The sequence below is a fragment of the Camponotus vicinus genome, unplaced genomic scaffold (assembly GCF_025532165.1).
Source record: "Camponotus vicinus isolate PSW18456_S1 unplaced genomic scaffold, iyCamVici1.0 SCAF_5, whole genome shotgun sequence".
Taxonomy (NCBI): Eukaryota; Metazoa; Arthropoda; class Insecta; order Hymenoptera; family Formicidae; genus Camponotus; species Camponotus vicinus.
Window position 1 is genome coordinate 12,894,943 of NW_028141977.1, and position 18,970 is coordinate 12,913,912.

The following is an 18,970-nucleotide window of genomic DNA, read 5'->3' on the forward strand; positions in this document are numbered from 1 at the left end:
CTCTCTTTATCATAATTTATAACTCGGTTGGAGCGCCAAGAGTTAATGCTCGTACACATTCCCGCGTATAAGGATTTTATTGCTTTCTCCACAGCAATATACGTATATGCTACAACAACATACGCTCAAGAGTGCGTTGATACAGAGAGTCGGACGCACAACGCTTGGTGAAGTCGAAAGTGTCGAGCCTCGCGCAGACAAACGGGAGGCATAACGAGGCCGCAAAATTCAATTCGCGATAATTAGGACGACGAGCAACGGAGATTCCTACGCGAACTGCGGAATCTGCTTTCGTTCGACGACGACGACGACGACCACCAAGACGGAGATCGGAGAATCCGCGCCGCAGCGGGAGATTGCGAAACGCAATGCCGGGTGAAAGTGCATTTTGCTTCATTTCACAAGTGAGCTGTGCTCCCCTAAAGCGCGGCACGACGGATTACTCGAAGACGGTGAAGTGTTTCGCTATACCGAGCGTGTCGCAACGACAAAATCGCCTCGCTTGGGCAACGGGATTTACTTGAGCAATAATATAAAATACGCTCGAGATTAAATTTAACACAGCTGCCGCGAATACTATTGCATCGAATGCGCATTTGATCGTTGGCGATTAATATTGTCAATCATATTTCAAGTAATACCACGTTTTAAAAGTTAGAACACTTCACAGATCTTATCAATCTTCTTTAATAAGAAAAATGTGTCATTTAAATGCTTTTTACAACTCGATTTTTAAACGTATTTTTTATTACGAGAGTAGTGATACTAATTATTCATAATAATTTCCAGCAGAGAGATTAAATTAATTAGACTTGAAGTGGATCTGGATATATTTATTGCGTATTTAACTCTGTTATCGCCTTCATTTTATCTGCATAATACGAAAATGGCTTTTAACTTTTTTAATAAAAGATGGCATTTATAGTACATTTAACGCTAAATGTACTATTGAATGTAGTGTCGTGATCAGAAGTCGAACAGATATAAAACTATATAAAAAACATATTAAATAGAGAGTCAAAACGGTCAATATAATTTCTTAACTAGTCTATGCGACTTTTTTCAACATTAATGGAATTTCCAATGGATATATACGCTATGTGACTAAATTAAAACTAAATTTAACGACGAAGAATTATAGCATTTATGACGATCACGAGTAAACGGCGCATGATTGAGGGAATTAATTCAACTTGTTTGACTGGATATTTGGCATTATTACTTTTTGTCGCTGTTAACCTAATATTCTCGTTGTCATCATGGATCGATTGCGGTTAGGTAAATAATTATATTTTATCACCGTTTGCCCGCACGCAAATTTTAATAATATCCATTTTACAAATAGGTTTTTATAGACAGTATTTTGCGATAATAGTTGCAAATGAGACAATGTTGAAATAATTCAGTAAATAAATTTTACCTGAATAATCCATTCGGTATATTTCTCTCCTCTAGTATTGAGATTAAATTTTAAATTTTAATTATATTTATTACATTATACAGATATCTATATTATATCTTTTTTTTCTTATAATATAGAAAAATTTTATATGCATGATATTACCATAACTGTGTATATATATTACGTTTAAAGTTTTAATATCAAACCTTCTATCTTTATGCGCGTTAAATTATCCTTCTCTTTAAAATACAATAGATAATTAATACTGACATCAATAATCTATAAGAGATAATTCTCATATCTTAAATAAGTACATGATACCGTATTTTACACACACTTTTTAACTAATTAAAGAAATAAATTGTCTCTGAAATTACGGCATGTATATATTTAATCTTTACAAATTTCAAAAGAACGATTGTGTTTGTCTAACACGAGTTTATTGGAACACCTGTGAAACTAGACAACGCACGAGTACCTGGTATGCATTGTGCTTCTTATAGTCTTATTTCGTGCGAAATCAATGACGAAGGAATGTACACGTGTAATGGATACCGAATCAATTGTTCAATCCTGGACACGTGTCGGGGACACTTTCCGGATTTAATTATGTCGGATCCTACGACGTAGGCCGTATCGCGAAACAGGAAAGAGAAATATGCCGCGTTTCATTCCAACACAATGATAACTGTAAACTCGAGCTCGACGTATAAAACTATATTTGTAACGGACCGTGGAAAAGAACTCGCAAACTTCCGTGTCGTAACCGCCAATAAGGCATATTTCCATGAAGAAAGATTGCGTTTTTATTAATCCTTTATCGAGTATTAATTGCAATAGAAAGCGACGATTGATTATTTAATTTGCCATTGTTTCCACGTAATACATCACTATCGCATTAATTAATATTCACGTAACAATGCTTGCGAGGGTACTATTTTTTCGCGTAAATGTCTTCGCGTTACTTAATTTACGTAAGTAAAATGCGAAATACGACCGCTAGATTCCCATGCTTCAACAGGTCGTTTGCATGAGCAGGATACGATCAGTAGCGCACGGATGATGACAAAAAGAAGGTAATTACAATATTTTACTTAGATAGGTCAGGTGATTCGAAAGTAGGATGTATGGGCCGGATGTTTCTTCACGGTAACACCCGAAATACCGTGTTTCGCGGAATCGACGCAAGTTTGTCGCCGTGCAAAGACTGTAAACGATGACGTTTGCGAGGAATTCGGGCGTTCCACGTCGACGCGTGATTCAAGAATGTCAGCAGGAAATTAGGTGTGTTTACGGAGCCGTGACCCGAATCGGAGAATGCACCGAGATTCGTCGACGCGTAACGGGACCAGGTAAAATTCGCTCCTCGCGAATCGAGAGAGTCCGATTGTGAGACCAGCTGCACTTGGTCGGCGAACGTGAGCTAATATAAAGAGCGTTGTGACATTTCCTTTGCAGCTTTTTTGCATATGTAGCCTTTATCCCCCGCCTGACGTCACGACTTTGTTCTGAAAAGCAATCGCGATGCGGTTTACGAGGAAACAATCGACCGGATATCGAATGATACGAATGCAACACGTTACGTCATCTTTACCAAACTAGTTTACTAGCGTATAAACAGATGCTCGCTCTGTTCAATTGAAATTCTCTCGTAATTTTGCCGTTCTTTGGGTTCGCAAAAAACCTGGCACCTTTATCTTGATAAAGGGTGCTCTCGTCGTAAAACTTTCGGAAAAGCTCTAAACTCAGTCTTTCCTATTTATTCAATATTCATTAGATGAGGGATTATTTTTTTCTCGTTGAACGAATTGTTTTTTATATCGTTATGTTTCTGAATTACGATTTATCGTTTAAATAAATGATTTATACGTCGTGTTTTTAAGCTATACCTTGTATAATATAATATATTCAAGCGTAACGTAGAAATTTTATGCTGAAACGTTGGGAATGCCTCACGGCATTCAACGTCGTAACCTTTGATTGCATACGAAGAACAGATATAACGGGTATTTCTATTCTCATATTTCAGATACGGTCCATAAATTTAGTATGCAATTCTCCAGCAATTCGTGATTCTTAATGTATCTTAGCGATGTTCTCTTTTGCGAGAATAAATAAAAAAATTTATTGCAAGTTGATAAGCATTATTATTTATGCGTATAATTGAGCGAATACGTGCGTTTTGAGAACGCGAATGTAAACACTTTATTCATGTCATGTTATACTTTCTTTAAAGTGCTACGGTATTCGAATTCTTATTTTACTTGCAAAGATGTATTCGTCTATATATTGTTCAGACGAGACGTTTATAAGAAAAAACGCAATGTTTTTTGCCGGTCTGTTGAAGCCATGTTATATTAACTCGGCGATCGTACCGTATTTATAGAATAAAAATTATGACAGGATATTTATGGCAATCGAGTTCGTTACCACGGAAAAATGATTTCGATCGGATATTACATCTGTCTATAGCGAACGTAGACCTTGTTTTGACATTATATATTGGCGTATTTCTTTTATATCTCGGCGAAGAAAATATTTTGAAATTGTTTTTTTTTTTCTAATATTGCATCATTACCGTTTCTTTGTAGTTATTAAATCGTCATAAATATGATTCCTGCAAAACATGAACGGTATCATTCCATTGACGTCACGCACACGCGTCAGTTAGACTTGCAGGAATATTGTGAAAATTATGACGCCGGAAAGACCTGATTGCGCGTGATGTCACGCATTTTTGTCGACTTGCGAAAAATAATCTTAACAAACATTGAAGAAGAAAGATTCTTGTCGATCACAAAAATTTTTTAGCGAAATTTTTAAATTAAATCTGCGCGAATTATTTTTTATGATTTTTTGCTGCTCAGGAACTCGTCTCTTTTCGTTTAACGGATTTTTGCTTCTATTATAAACTTATTTCGCCTCGTGTTGGCGTAGCAATGACGTCAGAAAATATAGATGAGGAAAAAAAGAGACAGAGAGAGAGAGAGAGAGAGCCGTAGAGGTCGCCGCGAGAAAATCGTGACGACGCGTTAAGAAAGGATTACAGCGTCTCTGACGTCACGACTTCGATTGCCCACGAGCTGCAGATCTCACGAACAATGAAAACTTCTCTTCTGTATTAACTGAAGCTCTCGCAACAGCGTCATTCATGCTGCCTCTATGCTTCAATTTCTTGCATAATATCCCCAAGGTTGCACTTCTTGCTGTGTGCTTTATTTTTGTCCCACCTTGAACTCTTGTCTATTGTCGTTATATTAAGAAATCTAATAATAACGGTTGATTTCAGTCTTTTTTCGAGGTACCTTGCTATGAGAACCACTCACAGTTCTCACACGTGAATTGCACATTACGTAATTATACATATGTACGCTGCTTTAAAGTCTATTTCTAATCTGGAGAGCGATTCTGCATCGCTTTGTCACGGAACAGATTTTCATCTCACTCGCCAAATTTTTCCTTGCTATCTATGATGTAACTTTGTATTATGCGTGCAGTATTGAATAATCTCATTTCTCTCGCGATATCTGTACCGATTAATGAACAAGTTATGTAAAGTTTACGAGTTTTAAGAGTGTTATTAAATAATTCGTGGGCAACGTAACTTTATCTCTGCATAATTTATGCCTTTATTAATCGAAATTTCAGTCATCAGCTATCTTTGTTACGACAATAAGTGTATATGTATCTCATTAATAAGTAGTTATAAGCAAAACAGGCGTTACGTCATCGGGAGAAGCCGGTTATGCCGGTGGTAGTCGCGTATCAGGTGCAGCTTTATCGTAACCGCGATATATCAACGTTTGCCAGTTTTTACTAATCATGCCCGATATACTGAAAGTAAAAATAGAATTATCAGTATGCGAGATGCTGTCGCTCGACGTTAAGCTGATTTCCTTTTTCTTCGAGATGATACCGCGCGGATAGCCTGTCCATAAAGGACCAGTTTATATTATTTGTCGGCCAAATAGGAACTCAAGGATGACCTTTGTCATTGCCGCGACGAGCCATTGCGTGCCGATGAATCAGTTTCTCTTTCAATGCGCGTGTACCTTGTCATCAACGTATCTCTTCGCTGCAGATAAGTCACGCTTTCCTTTGTTCCTCGACGATGCTTTAGATTGACCGGAGCTCTCTCCTATCAATCTGGTTAAATTGTTTCACGATGGACAAACGGAGCCGCGATAACCGAAAGTACGTTCCTGACATGCTTGATTTGTTTGTTTTATTACAAATGTAATGTATATATTGTCTTAGCTTCTGAGCTATTTTAATATATATTGTGTAAATATCATAGATATAAGGAATACTCCTAAAATTACTTAATCGCCAGATAAAGTTATCCGGGAGATAACGGTTCTTTCTTGTTGTTTTCGTCGATTATAGGCGAGAAGACACTTCTTTTTTTAAGCTGATTGAAAAGAAAGTAATTTAGTAATTTCGAGAAATTTTTAGTTACAGCTCCGAAATTACATATTATTATTTTGCAATTAATATCCCATTTCGTCGATTATGGACAAGAAGACAGTTCTTTTTTTAAGCCGATTGAAAAGAAAGTAATTTAATAATTTCGAGAAATTTTTATTTACAGCTCCGAAATTACATATTGTTATTTTGCAATTAATATCCCGTGAAAATGTCAAATGAAAAATGGAGATAGCAAGTGTGTCTTTTTGACGCAACCATTGCATGTGACAGTCTCCTATCAGAAAGACGCGTTATCTGGAAGGCGACGGAATAATTTCGACTAGAATGTGTCTCGGTGCGAACGTATTTGTCGGCTGGCAGGTAAATTTCCACGTTCCCGAGATTTTCCACAGGGATGGATACGAAAATCGCTAATCGCAGTTAACGCACTCGAGTGACTTTCAAGAATGCCCGTATTTCAAGGATGAAGCATACTTTACATCATAATTCGCGGATTCGAGCAGGTTAAAGCGTCGCTTTCGTCATCCTCGAATTTCGTGTCTCTATTACATGTGCGGGAGACATTTCTACCGTAGATTTTCGAGATTACCGGGGACCATAACCATCACCCCCGTAATCTAGCGGTCATTTATCGCTCAAATCCGGCAAAACTGGGATAAAAATTGCCGCGATAATCGCGCCATTCGTTCTCTGTAAGAGGAGAGCTAAGTTATATGAAATTACACCTTGCAACGTATCGCGCGCGACAAGCTTCCCCCGGAAAAATAATCGAACTCGCCGCGAGAAAGCGCTCTAAATTGCGTTCTAATTGACGCGCGGATTGCGAAACTCGTCGGCGGCTCTTATCTAAGAGGGGCACCCAACAACGCGAATTGTATCCGCTATCTCCATCGCGCCCGAGCCTCAAGGATTTCTTTGTTCCGTTGGATCGGCCCGATCCTCATCAGCGCGCCGGCTTTATTCCCGCTCGCAACGGCAACTGCGTAATCGGGTTTCCACGTGCAGCTTGCACCTGAACGTGAGTAACGAGCGTCTATTAGGAAAGCGACCACGCGAGAATCTAGAAACGGCCGCCCGACAGCGATTCTGCCAATCGCGAGAAAGGACAAAGCCGCGGCGAGCCGAGGTTGCATCAAGGATTCCTCTCTCGACTCGGATGGCCGAGATTTTGCCGACGTTCTTCCCTCATTATCGGCGCGATAACACTGACGATATAGAGAGAGACAAGTCTCGATGTTACGTCTTAAGCTTAACAGAGATTATTTTAATCGCAGATTCTTTAATAAATTTCTAATGGATTTTTTTAGAAAGAATAATATTTAGTATAATTTTTATTAATATTTAGTATTAATAATAATAATAGTAATAATATTTAGTATTAATTTTTATTAATGTATAATTTTTATTAATCTGAAATTTTTATCGAAAGAAATCAAATTTCGATACAATGTTAATTTATTGCCGGTATGTATATTTTAATCATGAATTTATTACTTTTACCAATTAACAGAAAATTGATATTAAATAGATGCAATGCTCTCTAGTATTATAATTGTAGCATCTTTACTTTCGAAAAACACTTCTAGTGAATCGTAAATAAAAAGAAAAATTTACGAGAATTAATTGTTAATTAATTGCTCAAAGACGTTGCGAAATTATTATTCACGAAACAAGTTTAAAAAGTAATCAAAAACGCTTGATCAACATTTATATCACTGCTTGTGTAAACTTACCACCTTGAAAATAATTGAGCAATTAATTTTACAAGTAACAAAATTGCAAAATGCTCACCTCATGGTTTCTCCGCCTCGTGATTTTGCCGTCTTCTCTCGGGTCTCTTCCTTTTCTGTTTGTCCTTTATTGCTCCTTCAAGGCACTCGTGGAGACACTCACTCGCGAAAACACAGTTAATTACGACCACGCACGTAGACTAATCACTAGAATACGACGAACGCTCCGCACTTTACATAGCACTCCCGACACGCACTTTATTTTACATTTGCGAGAGAATGCGAAATTCTCACGGTCATACGAAGCTATGATCTGCTCAACACTGGAAAATTGCGCGGTCAAGATCGCGTATAACGTCTATCTTGTTTTTACGGTAATTTTGCTAATTTTCATTACGACGCAATAATTAAACAGATATATACATACAAAATTTAAATTAAACGATTGATATTCACAGATTGCGATATCTAAGAATACATTGTTACTACGCCTCGATGACTCGTGCGATTGGTTCCATCATATATAAATAACATAAAATATACGTAATTTCAACAGATCATCAATGTAAGCGCTCAATTTACGAGAAAGAGAGATACGCAGTTAATAAATATTAAAATATATTAATAACTAATATTAATTAAATGCGTTTCAATAATGCTCGAGTCAATTTATTTTATATCTTATAGAGATATTTTATTAATGATTGAGAAATTTGAAAGTGATATTGGACAGATTAAAGTGATACTGCACTTTCCTGCGGATTACACGAGATAATGACTAATCAACGATAATCGTAATGATTAATTTAACCACTTGATAATCGCTAGTAATACTTGTACAAGGAATAATCAAGAGATAATACACGCACCGAATGCGTAACAGTTTCTGTTGGATCTCGTCGCGCAAATGATAACAGGATCACCGCACGTAAACAAAAGATATACACAAAAGGATACGCACATATTTATGTAAAATATATAAACAATATATTATAAAATAATACGTCACGCGATTCGTGTCGTCGTATATTTCTCAAATATGATCGCGACCAAGTGTTAGAAGATACCAAATGATCATTTCCTAGTATCATTTATCGATTATCAACTTGTATGATTAATTAATCTTCGCGATTATCGCGACTCAACTAGCATTAATCTAGTATTAACATAATATCGCGTAGAATCGCACATTATCGGGTTAAAGCTACCAGTGTCATTTTCGAATTTCTCAGTCATTAATTAAATACTACAGATATAAAACGAATCAACTCGCGTGTTACTAAAAACGCGTTAATTAATTAAAAAAATATAATTATAAGAAAGATTAGTTTTATTGGATGGAATCGTAATCTCTCTATCAAGATATATCGATAGATTTTTGTATTAAGGAACAACGTACAACGCGACTCGTTTAACATATGATCGTTGAGAGAATAACAATAGTCTTTCTCTACGCATATTTGTCCTTCTCCCCTCTCTCGACATCTCTCGTTGTGGTGGGGCGTGCCCCCTCGGGCGTAACACACTGACATACCGTCAAGTATGTAAACAGAACACGTCGCTATTCTTAGGGATCGTTATTATATCACATTTTAATATTTCTCGACTGCGTGTCGCGCGTAAATTCTGTACTAATATTCATGATCTGTTGAAGTGCGTAGTTTATGTGATTTATTCGATCGCACACACAAGGCAACGGAGTAATAACGTAGCTTTGAGATATCACATTTTATCGATATTTTTCATTTTAATTTGTATAGATATATATATTCACTTTTGTAATGAAAATATTGTAATGAAAGATAATAACATTGCTGTAAAATGCGTATATATCATTTGTTACATCTATAACAATAGAGAAACATTGTGCGAATTTAATCGCATGATTTTTCAATACTAAGAGAATCGTAGCTTCGTGTAACGTGAAAATTTCCGCATTTTCTCATCTCTCAATGTAAAATAAAATGCGTTATATGTTGGAGATAAAGTGTGAGGCGATCGTCATATTCGGTGATTAGTGCGTGCGCAGTCTTAATTAACCGTGTTTTCGCGAGTGAGTGCCATGAAGGAGCAATAAAAGGAATATGAAAGACCAAACGAACAAGAAAGGAAGAGAAGACATCGGACAACGACGGAGAAACCATGAGGTGAGCTCTTCATAATTTCGTTAATTTATTATTTGTTATTTATAAAATTAATTGCTCGTTTATTTTTGAGATAATATATAATTTACGTCTGCAGTATAAAAATATACAAATGTTGATGAAGCGTTTCTGATTATTTTTTAAATGTATTCCGTATATAATTTACGGTATCTTTGAGCAATTAATTAGCAATTAATTCTGATAAATTTCTTTTTTACTTATTTCAAATTTGGAAAAAGTGTATTCTACAATATTCCCTAATCTTTAACATCAATTTCATGTTAACTGATAAAAACAATCAATTTGCGAAAAATAACATACTAGCATAAATTATCACTTGAGTATATTAATATATGTTGGAATTTGATTTCTTGTAATGAAAGTTAATAGTATTTGTGTCATAATATATTGATAATAGTGAAAAAGAATTTTATCACAGAAAACAGAAAAACTTTCGAGAACAATAAAATATTGTTGTGTTACAATTTAAAAAAAATAAATAAGAGGTTATGCATTGTGTGTATAAATAACAGTACATAAATTTATATAATTATAGTTATGATGTATTATATATAATTTCTGAAACTGCTGTAACGTGATTATTCATTCATGCTCTTTTGGACAATATTTATTCTTACATACTTCAAAAGATTGGTAAATGATTCATCAAGTTCGACGAATTTAACAATAATATTCCTCAATCAGATATAGATAATTAAAATTTACTTAAAATTTACTATTTACTCGGCATGATTAAAAATTAATGCGCATATTGCAGAAAAAACATTCTCTTAACATTTTAAGCATTGTTTTAATATTTATAAACGCGATTAATCACAGGTTATCTCTTAACGAAGTAATTTTAGAATAATTTTAAATAATAATGAATGTAAAAAAATTCACAAATTTTGCCAAAATAATTAGATATACTTATTGATAACGATAACAAAACATTGATACAACATGCAAGACTATCTATGCATGTATATTAAACGCGACGTACATATACAATGCTTTTACATGTTAACACAAAGATCAACTGTAAAAAATTAAAAAATTTGTGACGATAATTATAATTTACTTGGAGTGATATGCGCGGCAAGAATTATGTTTTCTTTTATATAGGAAGCACCACCAAGTTTATCTTCAAACAATCCAATGCACTTGCACTATCCAATTTATATCGCGCGGAGTAATATTTACCTGATAAATCTTTTATTAATCAAGAGCGATAGTAGGCGGGACTTTGAAGTTATCTCAAGTTTATATTCGTGTATCAATAAATAATGTCATCATTTACCAAAATTTTGACGACGTAAAAAACAAGCGGAAGAGAACGCGGAAGGCGCATTAAATACGCGTTAAAAAATATCATCTAGTGGCATAATAAATACTTATCAGGATTTGTCACTGTCGTACGTATCATTTAAACGATTAGACATATATATAACACACATACACACACACACGCATTAATATAAACCGTATATTTTTCAAGAAATAAAAAAAAAGAAAAATTCTTTAAAAATAGTTAATGCTCGATTACATTATTATAACACTCTTTTCCATTCTATAAGTAAAATTTAAATTTTTTATATTTCATGAGAATCACGAGAGCAATCATGAGAAAATAATTATGCAATGATTTTTATACTGATTTATTTAATACGCCTTGCCCCGTGTTGCCAGCTCGTAACAGCTGGGCATATCAAGAAGTTATAACGTATGAAAACTTATTTCATCAATACATCATAACTGTAGTGAAATAGAGCGGTCAGTCTGTGAAGATGCAATCGATTAAACGAATACCATGTGCGTGACGCGTTCTCCGAGCGGTATTAGATTCACCGGTAACCGCTCTCTCTTTCTCTTTCTCTCTCTCTCTCTCTCTCTCTTGATTATCTATATTATAAGCAAATAAAAGGCTGCGAGAATCCGGCAACGAGGATACTTGATGTCATTTCTGTTTATTCGCGCCGCGTGCTACGCGAGATTTGTATCTGATAAATCGATAAAGAGCATCTCTTACATACTTGTTCGCATGTTGATATACGCGTAAACACATGTTTCGTCGTTCATTTTTTTCCTTTTCTTTGCATTGTGCGTTTCCTGGCCACGAGAACAGAATTCTGATCTGTACAACCCGGTGGCATAACGACTTGACATTGAAATCTCACGTCTCCCGTTACCGCTGCTCGCGGAGCAATTACCTGACCGAACTATTTTTAAACTAACTATTTATATATCGATAATAATCAAAGCGGCAATTGCAATTTCCGTTTCCACTCCTCGTAACGACGAGGAACGACGTGAAGAAAATTTCGATACATATTTATTCGCATTCCAAGTGACAATACCAGACACGTTATCTCACGTTCGTCGCCATTTTAGATTCGTATATCGTTACATTTGACTCTGATAACGTGTCAGTGCCATGGTGCAATGTCTCGAAAGATCAATCATCCTGTATAAGAGATAAGATGTAAATAAAGGATATGGTGCTTGAACGTGTAGAATCATTTACCGGGAAAAACAATGATATACGATTAAAAATATGAAATAAACTTTGTTAGCCAATTATCAATCGTTAAAAGATTTCATGTAGTAAATATTCAAGCTTTTTTATTATAAGATTTTTTAGTATTTTTATTACAGTTTAATTTGATAAAAACCTATCATGTATTATGCGATTTGTAAATGCTATTTTGAATTACTACATTTTAAATAAATTTCCGTATTTTTAATTAATGTTATGTAAGCGATTATTTACAGCTTTTCAATGTAGTTTGTTTTTTAAATTAATTAATTTCAATATATATTATTTTTTTTGGAAAACAAATGCATGTGGAAGCATTAAAATGGGAAAAAGAAAAATGGCGTCAAATGTAAAAATGTAATTTTTCAACATATTTTTGCCCTGAGCTTTGTCATTGTCATGTCAAGCACAGTGAGACTCGCGACATCTTCGTATTCGCGACGACATCTCTTATCTCAAGGAGATAAGGCATGCGTTTGATTGATGTTTTATAGAATATAGATCGCTCATGGCAAATCACCTGCTAATATGTTCTCGGAATAACGAACAAAGAGACATACGGTATCGGAAGATTTGTTTTTGCGGGAGCGTTAATCACACATGAAATATTATCAGAGCTTCTCTCCACGCTTTGTATCTTCGATGATATTTTGAATGGCGTATACGTAATAAATAATATTAAAATGTAATAAAAACAAAATGTTTACAAGAGGTAAAAGATTAGCGAATAATGAAGATAAATAGATACTACAATTTTGCGGAAAATTAATTACAGATATTGAATCACGTCGAATATAATCAATTGTTATCGCCATATAATCTGCAGCTGAATATATTAGGTAGCATATTGTGTGTTTCCTTATCGAATTGATTAACCCTCAATTGACACGCAGTAATCTGAGATAATAATCTCCGGATATTTTCCTTCTTGTTTTTATCGAACTTTGCGGTGCAGCCTTTGTCGAGAATTTAATGCAACGCAATGTTTTTGAGCTGCTTTAGACTTGTTTTGCCACTTTTATCTCTCATTGATTTCATAAACATGCCGGCCGGTCTGTACCTTCGCAATCGTCTATCCTTGTCCTCAAGTATTGCGAGAGCCATCGCCTTTAGAAAAAGATGCGTAAAGAGCGGATGCTCGTATAGAAGTGAAAGTCTATGAGGTTGTGTATATATTTACATCACTATTCTTTGCCAATGACAGAAGGAATGAAAACAGCATGAGCGGAGACCGTCCTGATGACACCGGCCGGCTTGTCCCCGGCAGAGCCGGCGATCGGTGTCACTGTGTCGAGTTACTACCAATGACGTCATACCGCTGTTCAATCCGTGAATTCCCCCCTCCTTTCCCATCCGCGAGTAGCACCAAGCTGAATAAGGAATGAGTATGAGCGATTGTCAGCTGCAAAGAGATAATGCGTCGCCGCCGAGCGTACAAGCAGAAACTGGCTAATAAAAAGCATCTATATGACGTTTTTCCCGATAAAAGACGCGATTAAAAACCTGCTAATTTGCATTAAACGAGCGTACAGCGATAATGCGGTAATCTCTTTTCAATTGGGTTGATTAAACTGAAATAAAAATGCACTTATTTCCGTGAGATTTTTATTTCCGAGCGCTAACGATAATTAAAATTAATTGTTACACTGCGATAAATAAATATAAAAGTATGATTGCAAAGTGAGAATATTACGAAATGAAGATAGAGTGTAGTTGATATAAATTTTTGTTACAAAAATAGACACATCTTTGTAAGAAATGATTCATTCCGAATAATTGATATCCAAAATTATGTGATTGTATTAAAATTGAGTCTTGCAAAAATTTTAAGAAAATTCTCTCTCTTTCTCTCTCCGTATATTTTGTAATCGCTTCTTGCAATGTAAATAAAAATTTAAAAAATTAGCGTACCATCAGCATATCGTGAAAGAATCGAAATGTTTTTTTGTGCGATTCGCACTTTGTAAAACCTTGGTTCGAGATAAATAGCAATAGATAACTGGTCAATCGCGCGACTGATAAATTCCTCATTCATTCTGTGACCTTAACGCGCTTGTCGTCATCGATTCTCTTTTGCTACCGGTCTTTTATTACGTCACTTCATCATCGCGTTCACATATATTGCGGAAACCATCACGATCCTGTTAAAATGTTCCATTAGGAAGCCATCGAAGAATCGCGATGTTTGTGTTAAAAAAAAATAAATAATTTAATTTAGATACATTATAAACGAAGTTGCGTAACTTTGACGGCCTCGATTAAATACATCAGTATTCATGTTCCGGCAACAATGTCGATAATTTCTCGCCGAATACGCTGCTGCTCCCGAATATATATTTAAAACAAAGTGTCTCTACTCTCTGGAAAATCTGGATTTGTTTGGAAAATTTTTTTATATCCGGAGAAAAATCAGAAAATTCTCATGGAATTTTATCGGACTCGGAAAATTAAAAAAATTTCTCTTTGATAATTTTATTGTTATATCATAAGCAGAGGTAGATATGATTTAAAATATAAATATATATCTATTTTTTCAAAACATTAAATATACAGTACATATTTTTATTGCGATTTTTAGTGATGAAAAATGAAAATGTTGCGTAAATTAAAAGTTTTTATCTTACTAAAGAGAAATTTTTCAGTATATTTGTAAATATTTGAAATTTAAATATTTTGTGTTTTTCCTTTGTATGAGTGAAAGGCATTAAAAAACGCACATAATAAACAAATTTATTGTAGGAAATTGCACCAAAAAATCTTCAAAATATTCTCTTTACCTGGAATATTAAACAAAAATATCAAAGATAAGAACACTTTCGGGAAATTTTTTTACAGCATTTAAGTAGACACTGTACAATTTTCCAGATGGATTTATCGATATAAATCGAGATAAGTAGTGATGGGTGCTTCGGTAGCGGAATTGTACTTCGCGCTGGGATAGGAGGATACTTGCGTATCTTTCACGCGATAAGGGATTTCCGCTCGGCCGCGAGCGAGTAACTTTCTGGGACGCGGAATTTGCTTCCGTCAATTTCAATAATTGGTCGCATTTTCCTCTAGCGAGTTCTTCATTTCCGTCTTTCATTTCTAGCCTGTCAAAGCGCTGTTACTTGTACAAGTGAACGGCACGAGGAAGAAGGAAGCGGGAGGACATAAGGGTCCAAAAAGCAGGTCACATCGCGGCGATAACGGTAGTCCGTACATCGCATCAATGCAACGGATGACGTTCGCGGAGAAAGAGAAGTTCCCCTTTGCCCCCCCTCTTTCTATCCGACTCCCGCCGCGTGACTATTCGTAGTTGCTCGTGGAGCAAAGAATGCGACGAGACGTTACAGTGGCGATCCCGAACGCAACGGACTTTCCCACACATCATTACAGGTCATTACGCAGTTAGCAATCTTCTGGAAAGTCCACACGCAACCGAACGCCGCTTCCGTGGACTCGTTGCCTCAATCCTACTCGTTTCGCGAATTGTCAAAGACACGCGCGCGTTTCCGAGACTCTCCAAAGTAGTCTGGAAGCAGATGGAGAAGTCGCTCGTATAAAATATAAAAATCTCGTTTTCTTACATCTTTCTACCTTTCTCAAGGGAAAAAAATCAAATTTTTTATTCCGGAACAAAATTTATAACACTACGTTTGAGAGGGAAAACACAAGGTTGTTTGCACTTTGTGTGAAAAAAAAAAAGCAGGAAAATGTGGCTTACAGTAATTTTACCGCAAAAGGCCACCGAGAGATCCCGTCGCGGGACAATTTTTGTCCGGCGCTGACGTCATCGACTAGCGATGATTACGAAATTGACACGACGGGGCAGTTGCTGTCAACGCGGTTGCGATGGGGGCGGAGCGCACTTTGCTCTATCCCGTTTTCCCGTCGCAAAAAGTAATGTTGTAGATCGTAAAATTATCGGAAATAATTTATTATCCCGCATAAAACGGCCGGGCCAATTATCGGCGGCGCTTTTAATCACAGGGCGAACATGCTCGCGTTGTTAACCAACGGCGAGGCGTTTATCGCCGAGAAACGTAATTATTACGTTTCTCCCCCGTCGTGACGCCCATGGGCGAGTTTCTATGGTAGAGCGGCGATGCGGTTCTCTCTGCGTCTATCGAAGGACGCCGAGGGTGTCAACGTTCACTCGCGCGAAAGTGAAAATCTGGGCTGGCGCGATCGCTCGTTACGTATGCGCGTATCGCCGCTTTTACCGGTCTCTCGTAATGACGTAACGCTCGATCGCATCAATGACTGCATTCGTAATCGGCCATGTCGATTATTACACATGCGGGCGCATCTTATTATCTCCTAGTCTTTTACTTTTATCGAACGCGCCGGACATATCTCTGACTTGCGGGTGACGCCCCCGATGTTGCGGCCATGTGCGTACACGCATCGAAACACCCGCATTGATAGCTCGTAACGCACGTAACGTAAGACGGACCGACAGGAGAGAAAAGACAAGAACGGGAGAAGAAGTGTATTTTAATTTAAAACGAGATGATAAAACACACTTACGAGATACTTCGATGCAATCGCTCAAACGCATTTTTCGGGATACACGCGCACGCAGCAGTGGCGATAATAAGCTCCGAGAGATCGCGATACCCGGCGAAAGCAGTCTCCAAGATCTAGATCCCCGAAAGGGGGGCTCGCCCCTTCCCCCGTCCTCGAGTCGATTATCCGTGACTCTCCCCGATACACTTCGTTATCTCGCGAGAGACGAGAGTGTCGACTCCCGCGCGAAAGTGAAAATCTGGGCTGCGCGAGATACCGCCGCGTTTGCTCATTGTCGGCGCGCCGGCAAAAGGCCGGCCCCCGCGGCGGAATCTAGGCTGCGACCCGCTTTGCCGTATCATTTAGGTCATTGGGTTCGGCCGGGTCCAGCGAAACCGGGTAAACGCGACCCACACCCATTGCCATGAGTCTCTCTCTCTCTCTCTCTCTCGCGCGCGCGCGCGTCATGCGCGGCGGATAGATCGCCCGTGCACGAGGAGCTCCGACGTAACGGCGGCTATTATGCACCGCCGGCTCTCATTGTCGAGGCGAAATGGCATGCGGCGACCGCAATATGCAAAGCGGCTTTGCGTATCGCATGGAGTGGCATGTTTCGCGAATTAGAGATTTCAAAGAGAAGATTTTCAAGAGAACGATACTTTAATGTATGCATATCGATGTTCGGAGAGAATCTAGTATCTTTCAATATTTTTCATCAAAAAAAATCGAGGCATTGTAAAGATCGTTGCGCGTTTGAAATTTTATATCCGCAGCAACACGTGTCGTGAAAAATGAGCGTATACGTTACACGATGAACGATGATGTTACTTCGCCCCCGTGATGCCCGGATTCATCCATGTATCGCGTATCTCGCGAGTTCGCGAGACGGAAGCTTCGCAACGAGACGGACGAGGCGTTGATGACGTCGCTTCTTCCCGTGACGCCGTTGTGCGATTCGCGAATTACGGCATCGGAACGATCGATTTCGACGACGAGAGCGCACGTCGGTCAATATTTACCGTTAACGATTCGTACGTGCGAATGACTCGACGTCCTCGTTACCAAGCATACGCGGGCCGTTTTTAGCGCGCCTTCACGCTGCGTTTTGACGCACGTTGCGTGTCCCACGCGTATGGCGTAGTACGAGGGAGAGAGAGAGAGAGAGAGAGAAAGAAAGAGGGAGAGAGGAGAAGCGAAGCTATACTTCGCCGTTATATCACAGCCGACGTTGCGTAAAATACCACGCGCTCTACGGCCTGGCACACGTTCCTCTTCTGTGTTACAGAGTACGTACGTGGCCGCCTTTCGCCCCTCTCCTGGCCCCCTTTTAAATCCCCCTCGTGATCCCTCTCGTCTCTCGCGTTGCCCTCCGCCCCCTCTTCACCCTCTCCCCCCCCTCCCCCGTCAGCGAGCCTCGACGAGAGAATCGCGTCGTGGAGGCTCTTTATATACGCGCCTTTACTCGCGTATAAAACTACGCCGAGGCTCCTCGTCGTACGCAGCGAAAGTTTGTTTTCGTTCCTTCCGTCCCCGCCCCCGCATCCGCTCTTCGCGCTCTTTACCGTCGTCCTCCTTATCGGAATTCTTTTTTTAATCCTCGTATCGGCTCGATTTAATTCACCGGTGAATCGAAGAAACGGATTAAAAGCGATATCGCCTAATGATGCTTCGGAGTAGAATGTTTATATATTTCAGGGATGCAGAATTTAATTAAAATATTCGATTTATGCATATATTTGTTATCTAAAATTAGTTTTATAAAAATATTTTTTTTGGGATTCGAGGTATTTAAATGAGAGAATCTGTCAGAGTGTTTAATTATGCGAGTATTGAAAAAAAGAAAAAAATATATTTATCCCCGTATTGTATAAAATCTTATTAAAATACTTGGAGAATTGGGACATTTGAGCGAGAAAGTCTGTCAGGACGGAAAGAACTGTCGAAAAACCGGGACGTTGAGACACCCCGCTATTAAAGTGATTGTGCGATGAATGAACGTGTTTAACGTCCTCGCACCACCCATCCGGTGAGAATGAAAGAAAGAGATAGAGGTGTCTTGTTTTCGACATGACGGATATAAAATCACGGCTCTAGAAGGGCGTGTGTATATAAAGATGGATCGAAACGCAATCTTAATTCCCTCCCTCTCCCCTACGGCGAAGAAGGTAGCCAGAAGAGAACGCATTAAGATAAAAAAGATTACGCGTAACGAGCACGAGACGCTCGCGATTTCATGCGT

At 37.9% G+C, this 18,970-nt stretch overlaps 1 protein-coding gene and 1 long non-coding RNA gene across 7 annotated transcripts in view; one reads left to right on the forward strand and one right to left on the reverse strand.

The window, feature by feature from the left end:
• The window catches only part of Glut4ef (Glucose transporter 4 enhancer factor), an 82,842-nt gene that overhangs the window by 49,054 nt on the left and 14,818 nt on the right, over positions 1-18,970 (reverse strand). The window lies entirely within an intron of this gene.
• Positions 924-3,486, forward strand: LOC145971629 (uncharacterized). Its single transcript, XR_014438907.1, has 3 exons — positions 924-1,278; positions 2,501-2,754; positions 2,861-3,486. It is a non-coding gene; the product is annotated as an uncharacterized LOC145971629 (long non-coding RNA).